The following is a 14989-nucleotide window of genomic DNA, read 5'->3' as shown; positions in this document are numbered from 1 at the left end:
GATGATAAATCATAAAATTTTTATTTTACATTACTTTGATGCACATGCAGTTTTACCATTGATTAAAGATAAAAACAAATTTGCATGCTAATGAGATGGATTTTTTATCATTTTCATATAAAGAATGAAATATTGGCTGAATATTTGAGTGAAGAATATCTTCAAGGGTTTCAGAGTTGATCTCCATTGTAAGTTTATAAATTAACGCTTAGAGCACAGCTTAGCATAAATGCATACTAAAAAATGGCAAAAGTATATCTGGAGCCATTTTAGAAATTGCTAGATGTTCTGATAAATCATTTTCTTACGAAACTCAAGTCAGCAACTCAAACAGCAGTTTTTAAAATCAAGTATTACACAAAGCACAACCCAAAGATGAACTAATTTTCTACTTACATGCTGAGGCACAGCAGTTGGAAAATAATGAGAAGTCTTTGTTTTCCATAATGAAACTACGATGTTTCTATACGAGTGGAGTTTTGTATGTGTAGTAAAATCATGGCAATCCATAATACACAATAGTCTCCAGCCTAAGCTGAGGTATCTCAGACATTGTTTGTTGGTGTTTTTGTGGCCTGAAAGCAGGTGCAGTGCAGAAAGTGCACATTGTGTTCAGAACCAAGGCTGTAGTGAAGTCCCGGGATGCAACACTGGCAAGCACTGAGAGAAACACCTTGGGTTCCTTAAGCCTTTGCTTTTGAATTGTTTTTCTGTCATTGCATATTCAGAAGCCCTTTACTGCTGTCAAATATTCCCCACCCCTACATTCACATAACCACCCCACATGGATCTTAACATACAGTTTAAGGAGCTGGGATCATTATCTCTTAAAGTCTGGGAACCTTCTCCCTACTTTCTCCAATGTCTCTTGACTGGTCCAAGCTAGCAGCCCCTAGTTGGCGGTCACTCCTATTCTCTAGACTGTGCTGCTGGTGACTCCCAGTTTCTTAAAAACATCTTTGCCTCCCTTTATGCTCATTTCTCTCTGCCTCTTACCTCCTTCTCTCACAGGGTCCCCTTCCCCCTTGCCCTGGGAAGCACACCCAGGCTGTGCACTCTTCCTCTCTTCCTGGCAGTTTCTGGATACTGAGTCTGTATTGACAGTTGACTCTAGGCTCCTTCCCTAGCCTTGCTCACTGCAGCCTGTGCTCCAGCAACGCGTGATTATCTGTGACCCTCATACCACAGGCTTGACCAGCCCTCTGCTGAGCTTCTTCCTTCCATTCCCTTTGCTTCAGAGATTCCTTCTCCTGCTTCCTATGTCTGCATTTCAGATATGCTTAGATTCTTCTAGGGCAGCCTCAGATTCCACACGGTGTGTGTGATTACCCTATGTCTCAGCTTTCCAGTGTTATAATGGATTGCAGAGATAACCAATGTACAAAGTGAAAAGGCTTTTTTATTTGCATTTTTAATTCAAAATATAATTATGTCATTTCCCCCTCCCTGTTCTTTGCAACCCCTCCCATGTCCCTGACCCTCACTCCCTCTCACACTTGTATTCGCTTTTTCTTTAATGTATGACATGTGTCCACTCAGTGTTCCTTCTTTGCATTTTCTTTCAGGGGTGGCTACTTAGTATCAGATAACAATTCAGACTCATTCCTGAAGATGACTAATTCTCCCACTACCAGCAATTGTGAGTTGCTTGAAGTTCTTTGTAGATAGGTGGTGCTATGTGAGATTTCTGCTTCCTGTGTCAGCATGTCTGTTAGTTGTTCTTGTCTGAGAAGGGGTTTCCCCTCAGTTTTATACTGTTCAGTCCATGCTCAGTTGATGTTGGTTAGGGGTGAAGGAGCGTGTTGTGATGGGAGTGAGGTAAATGAGGCTACCCCGACACAGCCAGAATGTGAAGGTAGATGAAGAGCTAAAGCTTAGAAGCCAGGCATGGTGGTGAACACCTGGAATCCTAGCACTTGGGAGGTAGAGGTGGAAGGACCTGGATTTCAAAGCTGTTCTATCCAACTTGGGATTTCCAGGCCAGCTTGGATTACACGAAATCAATAGAAAAAGATAGAAAAAAAGAAGAGGCCAATGCTTAGGGTCCTATCTCCCAGTGGGACTTGCACTGACTGGAAAATTCTTCCTAGGTCCTGCCTCATAGAGTCTATCATTTCCCAATAATGTCAGCCTAGATATCAAGCCTTTAATACATGGGCTTGGGGGGGGGGGGCATTTAAGATACAAGCCATAGCACTCCAAGAGGAAATAAGCGTGTCTTTGACTACCCATAACAAGGAGACGTATCTTAGCTTTCCCCTTTTTGTAAAGTACATATTAGTGTATATTTAGAATTGAATGTGGGAAGTCATTGGTCAATATTTGCTAAATGAAAGGAGTGAAAAGTATGGCTATATTCTTGACAAATTCATTTGTCGTGGTGCTCTATTCTGGCTGAACAAACAGAAAAGCAAAACTAGGGATACAATTTGGTTGCATAGTCTGAACCAAAATCAGCTCCCATGGTATGAAAATATATTCATTGCTCTTGTAATGAGTCAGTTAATCTTAAGAAAATATTAGATGGTTCTCTAGTTCTAAAAGTGGGGATGAGGACTGTGATAATTGTGGTGGTTTGAAAGAAAATGGCCCCACCATTAAATGGAAGTTGGAGGAAGTGTGTCACTGTGGGGGCAGGCTTTGAAATCCCTTTTTCTCTAGCTTTCCTCAGTGTGACAGTCAGTTGACTTCCTGTTGCTTGCAAGATGTAGCATTCTCAGTGTATCATCACAGCTGCCTGTACACTGCCATGCTCCCCTTCATGATGATAATGGATGGAACCTCTGAAACTGTGAGCGAGCCATCCCAGTTAAACTAATTGCTGTGGTCATGGTGTCTCTTCACAGCAATAGAAACCCTAACAAAGACAACATTGTGCAGTCCAGGATCAAGTCATGGATCTCCTAGGTTCTTCTATCAGATAAACCATACCCAGATGCCCATGGCATCAGGAGTCAGATGAAAGGTTTTGAAAGATGGCTGAGTAGGAAGTCTGAGTTTTGTTTGTGGTTTCTTAAAAATTCTTGAGGGTTAATGTCTGGAGACATAGCTCATCTGGTAGGAGTGTTTACATAGAGTGCACAAGGCCTTGAGTTTAACCCACAGCATTATTGTGTAACTTGTAATGCCAGTACAAGGAATATAGAAGAAAGAGGATCAGAAGTTCAAGGTCATCCTTAGCCATACAGCAATCTTTAGGCTAGCCTTGGCTACATGCAATCTAATTCCAGTCACCCAGGAGGCTGAGGCAGGAGGATTTTCATGAGTTTAGGGCTAGCATTCTAGTGAGTTGCAAGCCACCCTAGGCTAGAGAGTGAGACCCCTTCTCAAAAACAAAAGTGAGGGCCTGGAAAAATGGTATAAACATTTTAAAATATGCCTATATTAAAAACAGCAAATTATCAGAAACTAGAGCACTCACTTTGCTCATTCCATTGTCTTTCATGTGTTTTTGTTTTCTTTCTTTATGAAACAATTTTGCCTTGAGTCAATAAAAATTTGAAGGCACATGAAGTTTTTGCCAAAAAAAAAATGTCCCTGTAACTTCTGTTCATACTTAGAGGCACTATTATTTTCTTGTTGACATGATAACTATATAATCAATAATTCTGATTTTGGGGCTGGCGACATATCTCAGTAGGTAAACGCACTTACTGCTAAGCCTGATGGCTCAAGTTCAATCCCCGAGACTCACGTGTGTAAGGAGAAAAACAACTCTAGCAACACACACACACAGAGAGAGAGAGAGAGAGAGAGAGAGAGAGAGAGAGAGAGAGAGAGAGAGACAGAGACAGAGAGAGACAGAGAGAGAGAGAGAAAGAGAGAGAGAGAGAGAGAAAACCATAACAGCGCTTTTTAATTCTGACTTTTAAAAGAAATGTACCGTTTTCTGTATACCTTACACAGTGTTCTTTTCCCCATCACTGCACAGTGTCTCAGACTTGCTTAGCTAGAATACAGACAGCAGCAACTTTACTCTTTTTAGTGTCTAAATAATATTTTCGTATAGGTTTTTTCATGATGTATTCATTCCCACATTAGTGGGTTTGTTCTAAATTGTTTGAAGTCATTTGCTACTATGAACAATGCTTCAAGTGAATAACTTCTTAAAAAAATAGCGCTCTGTGTGTCAGCAAAGCCCCTCTGGAAGAGAAATTACTCCCGAGATATTACTGGATCAAAAGGAATATGCAGTTTCCATCTTGGCGAGCCTTGCCAATCCGGCCTCCAGTTTGGCAGGCCTGGTGGCCAGCCTCCTGCTAAGTCTGCTTGAGTGTGTCTGTCCTCTGTAGACGATGCTGTTAAGCTCCATGATCTTTGCCAGTTTGAGAGGTGAAAATCACTCACTTCTTGTCATTTTACTGTGGGCTTCTCTGACTAGAGTGAACGCTGGGTGCATTTCCATGAGTTAGAGAAGTGTTTTGGTTTCTTCTGGGAAGTGTACATGTGAGTTCTCTGCCCATGCCTCTGCTGGGTGTTGGGTTTCTCCTGCCTGTGGGTCTTGAGCAGCATTTAACAACTCAGAAAATTAGAATGTTTGTCTTGTCTTTTTATTTTTTTTCCACTTGACTCTTCATGTTTCTTTCATGCAGGATTTTCTTTTAAAATTATGTTGTCAGATTCTTTTTGGCTCCGTGAATTTTGACATATTTAAGCCCTCTCCACTGGATAATTATATTTTTTAAATTGTCTCATCTTATTAGGACTTTTGAAATAATAGCTTTGTTGGGCTATAACTTACTCTTTAGTCCAACTTGGTGGTTTCTTTTTTTACTTTTAGTTATACAACCATTACCACAATCTAATGGCAGAACATTTTCATTGTCCCCCAAAGAAACCTTGTACCCATTAAGCAGTCACTCCCCATTTCCTCCTCCTCCAGGCTCGTCGAATCCACTTATCTGTTCTCCATCTCTGTGGCTGTGCCTGCTCTAGATGATCCAGACACAGGGAACCACCACAGAGTGTGTCGCCTCCTGTGCCTGGCTTTTCCTACTTTGCATAACACTTTCATGGCTCTTCCTCGAATTTTTATGTCCTCGGGTTTTCACTTTTAAAAAGATGCGCTCAGGTATTTTTTGATGTAGGATATGAACTAGGGATCTAATTACACTTCTTTCCCAGATAGCTGCCCTTTGTCATTGGAAATCTGTCTTTCTCTGGGCAAACACAATGCCAACATTATTATGCACTGAATTCCAGTCCATTTGGGGATCTACTTGGTTTGGGTTGATTGTGTTAGCCACTGTGGTACATGCGCATTCTGTTTTACTTTGAGGAGCTCTTTAGTTTCCCATGTCTAGTAAGCTAGTCTTTGTCTTTTTACATCATCGTTATGACTATTCTTTATTTGTCTTTTATAAACTTCAGGATTAGCTTCCTTACAGGTATTTAAACATTGTGTCCAATTTACACAGTAATTTAGGAAGGATTGTTCTCTTGATGCTGACATCCTGGTTGTAGTTGTTTCTGTCTTCTCTGTCCACCAATAGTGTGTAACTTTTCTTTGTGTGGATTCTTACTTATTTCTCTTTAAGTGTATCCCTACTTGTTTTGTATTTTTGATGTTATTAAAAATGGGATGCATGATTTTACTGACTACCATTTAGAAATGTTATTGATTTTTCTCATGTTACTTTTGTTCAGTTCCCCTGTGGAATTCTCAGCTAAAAGTGTTACTCTGACTTGCTCAGAATTTAGTCATGTAGTATTTACAGAGAATGATACTTTTGCTGCCTCTCCCCATTATTTTTAATATCCCGTCTTTCCCTTATGTAGTTAAACAGGTCAACTTCATCAGAAGAGTATTAAATATCAGTATTTGGGGCTTGAGTGCTTGTTTTGCTCCTGACTTTAACGGGGTCTTTGCATGTTCCTACATTAGGAAGAAGGCCAGCCTGTGGGGACCAATACATTTTCTGTCCATGTGGCTTTCATGGGGCTCCTAGTGACTAGAGAGCATCTTAGTAATGCCAGATGTGGTGGAATTATTTGCAAACAGGTGAAGCATGCTCTACTCGTCCCCTGTGTTGAGAAAATAGTAGTACAAATGTTCTTACTCTGTGGTCAGGAGTGTATGAGTGAGACACCCAGGCTGTAAAGGAAAATGCCAGTGGTGGCATTCTGATCTCATGCCAAGCAAGTGAAAAGACTAGGAAATTATAGGAATGGGTAGTGCCAAGGCATTCAGTAAAGCCTTTGCAAAGGGAAAATAGGGTAAAGAGGAAGGACAATGACAAAAATAATGTGATATTAAAGACATACACCACTTTCCTTCCTAACCTACAAAGTCAAGCAATGTGATGAACCTAAATAGTTCTAGAATAGTACCCAAACCAGAGCACAAAACACTCACTGTCAGTAAATATGATAAAGAGTCTCAGAAGAGGCAAAGAAGAAAATAATGCACTGTGTTACCATTTGGAAGCCTGGGAAACTAATAAAGAGTTCCAAATATTGAGAAATCACTGGAGAGGAAAGAATTCTTACTGAAACATGTTTACATGTTGATTCTGTTTGATGTTGCCATTAAAAAAATGTTTTGATCTCTTGCAAAGAAAGCTACACTGAAGAGGTATTTTATGTGCTAATCTGAACCTGGCATTAGCCTAGTAATAATTACTAGGACAGCCTGTCCCTTGCATTAGCGAAACTGGAGAATAAAAGGAGAGACAGCATCAACAGAGGCTTTGATGCTTGTTGGAAATATCTAACATAAAGATCCACTGTGTTGTAGTTAAAAACAAAGGTGTTTAGTCTGACTCTGTAAATTAGAGACATTGATAAAAGGTGTCTGGTAACTACTAATAACCACCTAAACGACAGACCTAAAATAAGGAGAAATCCCCAGAAAGCAACAGACTGCAACTGTGTCACAGGCCTCCCACGCCTGTGCCCTCACCACCTGGTCTCATTAAAACCTCCTGGCACATTCTTTTGCCACCCTGCAGGGATCACTGTGTTCTAGGAGGGTACACTATGAGAATCTTCCTGAAGGTTGAGTTTAGTATAACTTTAGCAGGTGTATTGAGGAGTATGATGATTAATCTTCATTGTCAATTTGATTAGATTAGGATTGCCATGGAAACATGCCTGGGTTTGCCCATGACAATGTCTCCAGAAAGGTTTCACTGAAGAGGGAGAACCCATCCTGAAAGTGGGTGGCACTGTCAATGAAGAGGGTTCCTGGGATGAATGAAGAAGGGAGAGGAAGCCAGATGAGCATCAGCATTCTGCTTTCCTTCCCGACTGTGAGTGCAGTGTAACCAGCTGTCTCACGCTCCTGCCGACATGGTGGGCAATGGTTTTATAGGAACCACTATAAACCTCTCTTTCTTATGTTGTTTCTGTCAAGTATTTTATCCTATTAATTAGAAAGGTAACGCAGAGGAAAATGTGAGAGCATTGGAGCCAGAGGCAACAAACAAAAGTCTCCAGAGCCTAGTTCCTCATCTGCAAGCACTGTCTGAGTCAAGATTGTCACATGCACTCCTTATAGGTGTTGTAGACAAAGTATCTGGCATGGAGCCTCATAGAGGCCATGGAAGTATTCATAGATGGGCAAGAGGAAGTCAGGGCAGGAGGAAGAGTTCCATGGGACTTGTACCACAGTGATGTGCAGATGAGAGGAGCATCTTGTCAGGACCAAAGACAAAAGGGCAGTTATAGGTAATGGGTTAAACGCTTGAAATAAGTCCTGAAGAGCAAGCAAGCAAAATACTCTGGAGAAAAGTGCCCAAATCAAAAGGGTGACAATTTCAGAGGCTGGACCTGAAGGATTTTCAAACCCAAGTATATTACTTATTTGTCTCAGTGCTGTGACAAATACCTGTCAGAAGAAACAGGAGGGAGGGAGGGAGGGAGGGAGGGCTGGCTTACTTTGGCTCCCAGTCTGAGGATACATTCCATCATGGTGAGGACGGCGTGGTGATGGGCGTGTGAGACATCTGGTCATATACCATCAACTGTCAGGAGCCAGAAAGAGGGTGAATACTCGTGCACAATTTACTTGCGCCTTTTCATTCTATCTGGGATGCCAGCCTGTGGTGTGATCCACATTAGAGTGATCTTCCTTCCTAAGTAAAACCAGTTGGAGATGCCCTCACAGGCTTACACAGAGGTTTAGTGAGGCAATTCTAAATCCTGTCAAATTGACAATCAAGATTAACCAGCCCAGACTGGAAGAGATCAAATCTGGCTGACTCTGAGCTATAAGGTAGTTTTAGTGTGTATGATACAGGAGAGTTTGGCCTGCATGGGATGGAGTAGGCCTGCTATACCTATTTAGGTTGTGGTTGGATGGTGGAAAGCCATTAAAACCTGTAAGAATGGAAGAACAATAGTGTTCGCAGTTTGGATATGTAACAAGGATGTCTGTGGGGTGTGCTTAGAGGCTTGTGGGAGGAAATGAGCTTTAAACAAAGGTTACAATGTCTTCCAGATTTCCTCCAAGTATCAGTGGGATGTTGAGTCTTGGATGTCTTGGATTTGAACTTCAGTCCTCAGGTTTTCACAGCAGGTGCCACAGCTCCACCACCCCCCCCAAAAAACAAAAACAAACAAACAAACAAAATGCACACATTTACTCTTGGTGTATCTTTCACTGTTTTGGAGGCCAGAGAACTCCCCGACTACATAATCCCAGGGTAATTCAGCCAGACCATCTTGTTAGATGCATATTGTGCTGGTTAAAAAAGACAGGCATAATGAATGGGTGGGCTGACTACAGGGCTCAGCTGGTAGAGAGTGTTCGTACATGTGCAAGGCCCTGGTTTCAACCCCCATCACCACAGAAACCAAGTCCAGTGGCATATGCCTATGATTCCGGCACTGAGGAGGTGAAGGTGAGATCTTCCGTTCAAGGTTATCTTCATAGTGACTTTAGGACCAGCCTGGGAAAGATGCCCATGAATTGTTTTGGAGCCAGCGGCATGGAATGCTTAAAACATTAATAACTTATTATTGTTCTGTACCTCATTTCATCTTCTCAAGAGCAACTCCTGGTGCAAGGTAGCAGCAGCTCTGAGTGACAAGAAAGCCATTCTGTTTGCCAGTGAGAACATGTGTCCTTGAAGCCGGTTTAGTACTACCTCCCAGGTGTCCCAACACATGTGTCCCATATATGCACACATACAGGTTCTTATACATGCACTGATAGGCTGTATACTTGAAAATCCTAGGCACAACTAGAAAGAGGTGATTGGCATAGATCTGCCTTTGCTTGTGTTTGTTTTTGAATTCAAAGATGTTGCTCATTTAGCTCTGCCTCCCAAGTAATGTTTCTCAATTCCTTGTGTGTTTTCAATCTTCATCTTCCCCCACAAAGAACTGCCAAATTTCCAGACTTATAACATTTTCTAGAATCACAGGCCAGACCTTGAAGAGACAATAGAACTCTTCTTTAACCCAACTGGAAGTGCCACAGCAGGATTAACTGAAGAGATGTCTTAGAAAGGGAATTCAGAGCTAGCCACGTGGAGGTGCCAGTCACTGGACATAGTATACCTCAGATAAGTCCACTGCTCTGCTCACGCCTTCAGCAACACTTCAGACCTTCCAGAATCAACTTAGAAGTCGCTTGATGGCCTCTGCATATGACTTCTGCTTGCTTTCCCGATTGATTCATCTCCTGTAGCCACTCCTTTCTCCAAACCATTGGGACCAAGTATGTGTTATGTCTTCTCTCAGGCTTATACTTCTCCAACAGTATCTCAGACTCCACTTTCTTTGGGAAGCCTTTTTTTTTCTGAACTCAGTGGGTGGGATACCAGAGGGAATGCTGGGGCCTATAATGAAGTAGAAAAATATTATTAATTGCTTTCACCAGTTGCAAGTTTGGTGGGTGTTTCCTAGAACAGCTTTTTTCCTGTTTTCAGAGACATTGGAAGCCACCTTGACATCCTGTGACATCTTGATTGCCCCCCACTCCCCACCCCTTGCAGGGCTGGGCTCTACAGCAGCCACAATGAGTATGTGTGTTGCTTTCTTTTTCTGCAGTAAAGTGTGTGGAAACTTACTCAATTGTCTTCTTTTTATCCTTCACTTATACTTCTTTCTTCGTAGTTTAATTTATCTCCAAGAATGTGGTGTTGGGCCTTCCTCTCTGGAAAGCCATGCCAATTTCAGAATTAAGCTAGGGTGGGTCTTTCTTCAACCTCACTGTCAGCTCAGTAGTTTATTTAGGAAAGTTAGAGAACTTCCCTTCCGATTTATCATTCAGGAAATGGGGCTGGGAAAAACTCACCCTATTTCTACAAGGATAAATAAAAGCCAGACTTAAGACATTTTGAAAAATATGTTTAAGTGTAAAATATAAACATGAGATTTGTTATTACAGCCACGTTTGATTATAGTTAAGAAAAAAATGCTTCTTGCCCTTCTTGTTGGTATAATAGATTGTGCCCTACTGGGCAAGTGCTCTACCACTGAGCTACCCTCCAGCCCCGTTACCGTTGTCCTGTTATAGGGGTTTTTTCTACACCCTTCCTAAAATGGAGACCTTGAGTCAGGTGTAGTGGTGCAAATCCATAATCCACACACTCCGAAGACTGGGTGAGGCAGAAGGGTCATGAATTCCAGGCTAGCCTGGGCTACATAATGACACTCTGACACAAAATGACAACAATGTACAGAGCTGGATGCCCAAAGAGCTACACTATATTCTGTCTGGAGTTAGTAGCTGTGTGGCCATATCTGACATAGCTAACCTTTTTGAGCGTCTTTGTCCTCTCAGTGAATTGAGAACAGCCACATTGCTGTTTGTTGGGATAACTAAGTACTTATTTCTTTGCAGTTATGATTCTTGAAAAACTTTAAATTCCCAGGTTGATGTGGCTCAGTTGGAAGAGTACTAAATTAGCATGCACAAAGCTCTAGGTTTGATTTCCAGTACCTCATAAACTAGCCATGTTGGGCTATGCTGTCAACGAACACACAGGAGGTGGAGTAGGGGGATTGGAGTTCAAGGTTGCTCTCAGCTACATAAAGAGTCCAAGGCTAGCCTGGGCTACATGAGACTGTCTATTTAAAAAAAAAAGAACTACAAATATTCATGCCTGTGATAAAAATCACAGTTTCTTCTGTGGACTAATAACCATGCCAGACTTTGGTTCTTCTTTTGAAAAGAGCTTTGAAAATTTTGTTCTTGCCCTAAATGCATGAGACACTAAAGAAAGAGGAGCCAAAATGGACTGGGTATCTGATGAGGATGTACAACCAGCAAGTGACTGTATTCAGAAGAGACCATGTGGACATGTAGGTTACATGTTAGTTACATGTCCAAAATTGAGACGGGATATAGGAGTCTTGATGTCATGATAAAGCCAGATGACTGTGTACTAGATTATGTTCCTGTGTGTTTCAGGCGTGTTTGTTTTTGTTTTTGTTTTTAAGACAGGGTGGTGTGTGTGTGTGTGTGTGTGTGTGTGTGTGTGTGTGTGTGTGTGTGTGTGTGCGTGCACGCGCGCTTGCTCGCATAGCTCTGGCTGTCCTGGAACTTGCTCTTTAGGTAAGGCTAGCTTTGAACTCACAGAGATCTGACTGCCTCTGTCTCCCAAGTGCTGGGATTAAAGGCGTATGCCACCACCACCAACATACCTGTTCTTAAATTCAACCACTGAGATCTGGTGGATGACTTGGACACTGAGGGCATGTTCTGTGAGACGTTCATTTCTGTGAGAGTTGGCTCGGTTTTTCTCACTTTCCATTCCTGAATTACGGCAGAATGAACAGGTGTCCCTTGCTAAAATATGTCCCCAACGATGCTAGATTGCCAATCTCCAGCACCCCTGGTATATCTAGTACCATGTGTAAGGATTCAGGCATTATGCTGGCATGCCCCTGTCACCTGACAGAATGCACTCAGGCAGTACCCTGACCAGCCCAGGTTTCCGTGGCTAAGTAGACTGTACTCAGGTGCAGAGGACCCTTTAAAAAGTCCTCACACACACACACACACACACACACACACACACTTTTCCCCTGAGGCAGACAGGACTCTTCCTGTCTCCTCATTCTCTTCTGTCCTCTCTCTGTCGCTGTGTCTCTTTATCTCTTTTCTTACCTCCCCCTCAATAAAACTTTCAATATGAGCCACGTCTACAGGTCTCTGTTTCCCCATCAGTCAGCTGTCCATCTCCGTGATCCTCTCCGCCCCAGCACAGGATTGGGGACCTACGGTCCCAACATGTTACTCTATTCCTAACACCATGCATGAGGTCTTATTTGTAAATAGAGTGTTTGCATCTAACCAAGTAAAAATGAGATCCCATGTAATGAGTGGTGTCCTTATTTTAAAAAATGGAAAATTTAGACACAGAAAAAGCCATTCAGAGACAATGCATCAGGCTGCCCTGGATCTCAGAACATTGGAGATGACAAGAGTCTTCTTGTCAGAAGTTAGGGAGAGGCAGGCAACAGAGTCCACCTCCCTGCTCCAGAGAGTGCATGGCAAGCAGACTTGCTGATACCTCATTATGGACTTCTATTTCCCAAGAAGAACTAGACAATAAATTCCCAGTGTTGAACCACCTAGTTGGTGGGCCTTCATTATGACCCCCAAGAAATCAGCCCATATTGACCAGCTATTTTCTGTCACCAACTTTGTCCCTCTGATTTGTGGCCTGGGATTTGAGCAAGCAAGCTCACCCATGGTATGCAGTTGTTGGCAGTGCCCCCACAAGAGATGATACTTCCTGTGGTTTGGCTTTGGAAAGCAAATGCATTAAAGACTAATCTCAAGCCTTGGGGTTTATTTAGAACCAGGCTTCCTCGTGGTATAATTACCTCACTCCATCCTTTCCTCTAAGACTACCGCTTTGTGCGTTTGAGGAGTGAAAGGGGGATGGTTGAGCAGCACACTTTTAAAAATCTCTTATGCAAAGCCCTTCATTTTCTGGTCCTCTCTGCAGGCTTGGGCACTTCTTGGGAAGATTTGGGCACCTACTGTAAGCCTGCTTCTGTTGGGGCCTTGGCCAGCAAACCTGTTATGAGTGAGGGAATATTTCTTTTTGCTTTCCACTTTTTTTTTTTAATTTTGCATGTTCTTTCCCTGAAGGATGTTAGAACCTCTTTGGGGAATGTTAATTTTTAATATATGAAACATTTGAGTTTTTTTTTTTTTTTAAGAAACTTCCAGTTCAACATGTTGAAATTGTTGGTTCTAATTTATATGTAAAAAAATAAAGTTGTTGTTCAAAGTCATCAGAGAAAAAGTATGTAATTGGCATGCCCCTAACTCATTAGCGCAGGAGATTCCACCTCTCAGAAAGTCTCTCATTTCCTCAGTTTTTATGGTTCCTAAGAACCTTTTTGTAAAGTCCACGAAAACACATTTGAAAATCTGCTGGAAGTTGAAAGTCAACTATTTTTTATAACTATGTCACAAGGAATTGTGTCTTGTAGTGGGAATGTCATGCCCTTGCTTAACAGTAAGACAGTGAAATCTCAAGGGGGAAAACGTGACACAGCCAAGATCAAAAACCCAGAATTTCCAGCCTCTGTTATATTTGTTTTCTGTGATAATAGTGAGTACCATGGTTCCATTCCAAAGTCAGGGGAGAGGATGAAAGGAGAAGAGACGTGCGGGCGGCTAGAAAAGAACATGGTGGGCTTGGAAGCAAACACAGGGGTCCCCAAGAAGACCTTGATCTCAGCCCGGCTTCAGACTTGGATAGAGGCAGAGCCTAGAGTCACCTGAGTTGGATCTCAGGATTCTCAGAGAGTTTAAAGTTGTATGCTGAGGAATTCAGTGATGGGCCTGGCATTCACTTGGAGCCGTACAATCAGCCATGAGTCAGCGCCTCACTGGGGCTTGCTCCATGAAGGAATATTTGGCAATCCACTATGAAGCTATGCTCCTGAAACTTCACTTGAGCAAATGTTATGTTTCTCAGATGTCCCTCTGATTCTTCCCTTCCTCTCTCCCTCTTCACTCTATTGTTCTCCCCAACAGCAACTGATTTGTTCCTCTGAGAGAGACATCTTCCCTTTGGTCTCAGCCTAATAAATGGATGCTGAGAGGCCTCCCAATACCATCCCTCATTTTTATTTCTTAACAGATAATATGATGGATGGCTTACTTTCCTAACAGATTCAAAAGCCTCCCCCTAGTCCTCACCAGTTAGAATTGCACAAAAGAGCACAAAGATAAGAGTACTTTTAAAATAACCCTCGGCTAATTATACATACAACTGCATTCACTAAATGGGAATATTTTCAGGGTTCCTCTGCTACCCAGTGCCACCTGCTCACAATTTAAATGGGCACAAATTTAGTTCCATTAAAGCAAACACAGCGACTCCTCCTATAGCACAAAGTCCTTCACTCCTATTTTGGAATTGGGAAACTAGCTGTTGTGTTCCTTTGTGACTCTGGACCGGTGTCAGCCACACCACAGGCTGTTTACTTACATCGTTTGCAATCTTGCTTTAAAAACGAGCAGGCAAATAGGTTGGTGATGAAGTGGTTTGTGTTTTAGAAAGGTCCCTATAGACCTGATGGCATCTGAACTCAGAATCCCAGTAGTTAGCAGTTCCGACGAATTAAAGAACACACACATTGGATTCTTCAGCTCATTAGGGTTTTGAGTATTTGTGGGTTTTTTTTTTTTCTAGATTGACATCATCACTTTGCTAGGGACATAATAAGGTCACTTAGGAGGAATCCATTCATCTGTTATTGATTTCTGATGTCTGCAAGTCTAGACAGGGTGTTTCTTTGAGGGTATGAAAGTTAGAGCCTCATTCAAATCAAACTTTCTCTGCCTGGCCTCCTTTGCTGTCTCAGGAATAGAACTTGGGAGCTGGGTGTGGTGGCTCACACAAGTAATCCCAGAACTCCTGAGGCTGAAGCTGGCTTTTGAGGCCACCTTGGACTACATAATGAATTCAAGGCTAACCTGGGCTACACAGCCAAACTGTGTCCCAAATTCAAAACCCACACATATGAGGTGTACAGTGATCATGTTCTCAGAGAAAGTACCTCCCTTCTC

General features: G+C 42.2%; 1 protein-coding gene across 13 annotated transcripts in view; it reads left to right on the top strand.

The window, feature by feature from the left end:
• Atxn1 (ataxin 1) overlaps positions 1–14989 on the top strand; it is a 406728-nt gene that overhangs the window by 192950 nt on the left and 198789 nt on the right. For 3 of the 13 annotated variants that reach the window (XR_004769404.1, XM_027410015.2, XM_027410011.2), the window contains exon 5: positions 1566–1639. The exons of the other annotated variants lie outside the window; for them this stretch is intronic. The gene's annotated coding sequence lies outside the window, so the exon portion shown is untranslated. The remainder of the gene's footprint in view (positions 1–1565; positions 1640–14989) is intronic. 13 annotated transcript variants of the gene reach the window in all.

The sequence above is a fragment of the Cricetulus griseus genome, chromosome 3 (genome assembly GCF_003668045.3).
Source record: "Cricetulus griseus strain 17A/GY chromosome 3, alternate assembly CriGri-PICRH-1.0, whole genome shotgun sequence".
Lineage (NCBI taxonomy): Eukaryota > Metazoa > Chordata > Mammalia > Rodentia > Cricetidae > Cricetulus > Cricetulus griseus.
Note: the sequence above shows the minus strand (reverse complement) of the source record. Positions and strands in the feature narration are given on the sequence as shown.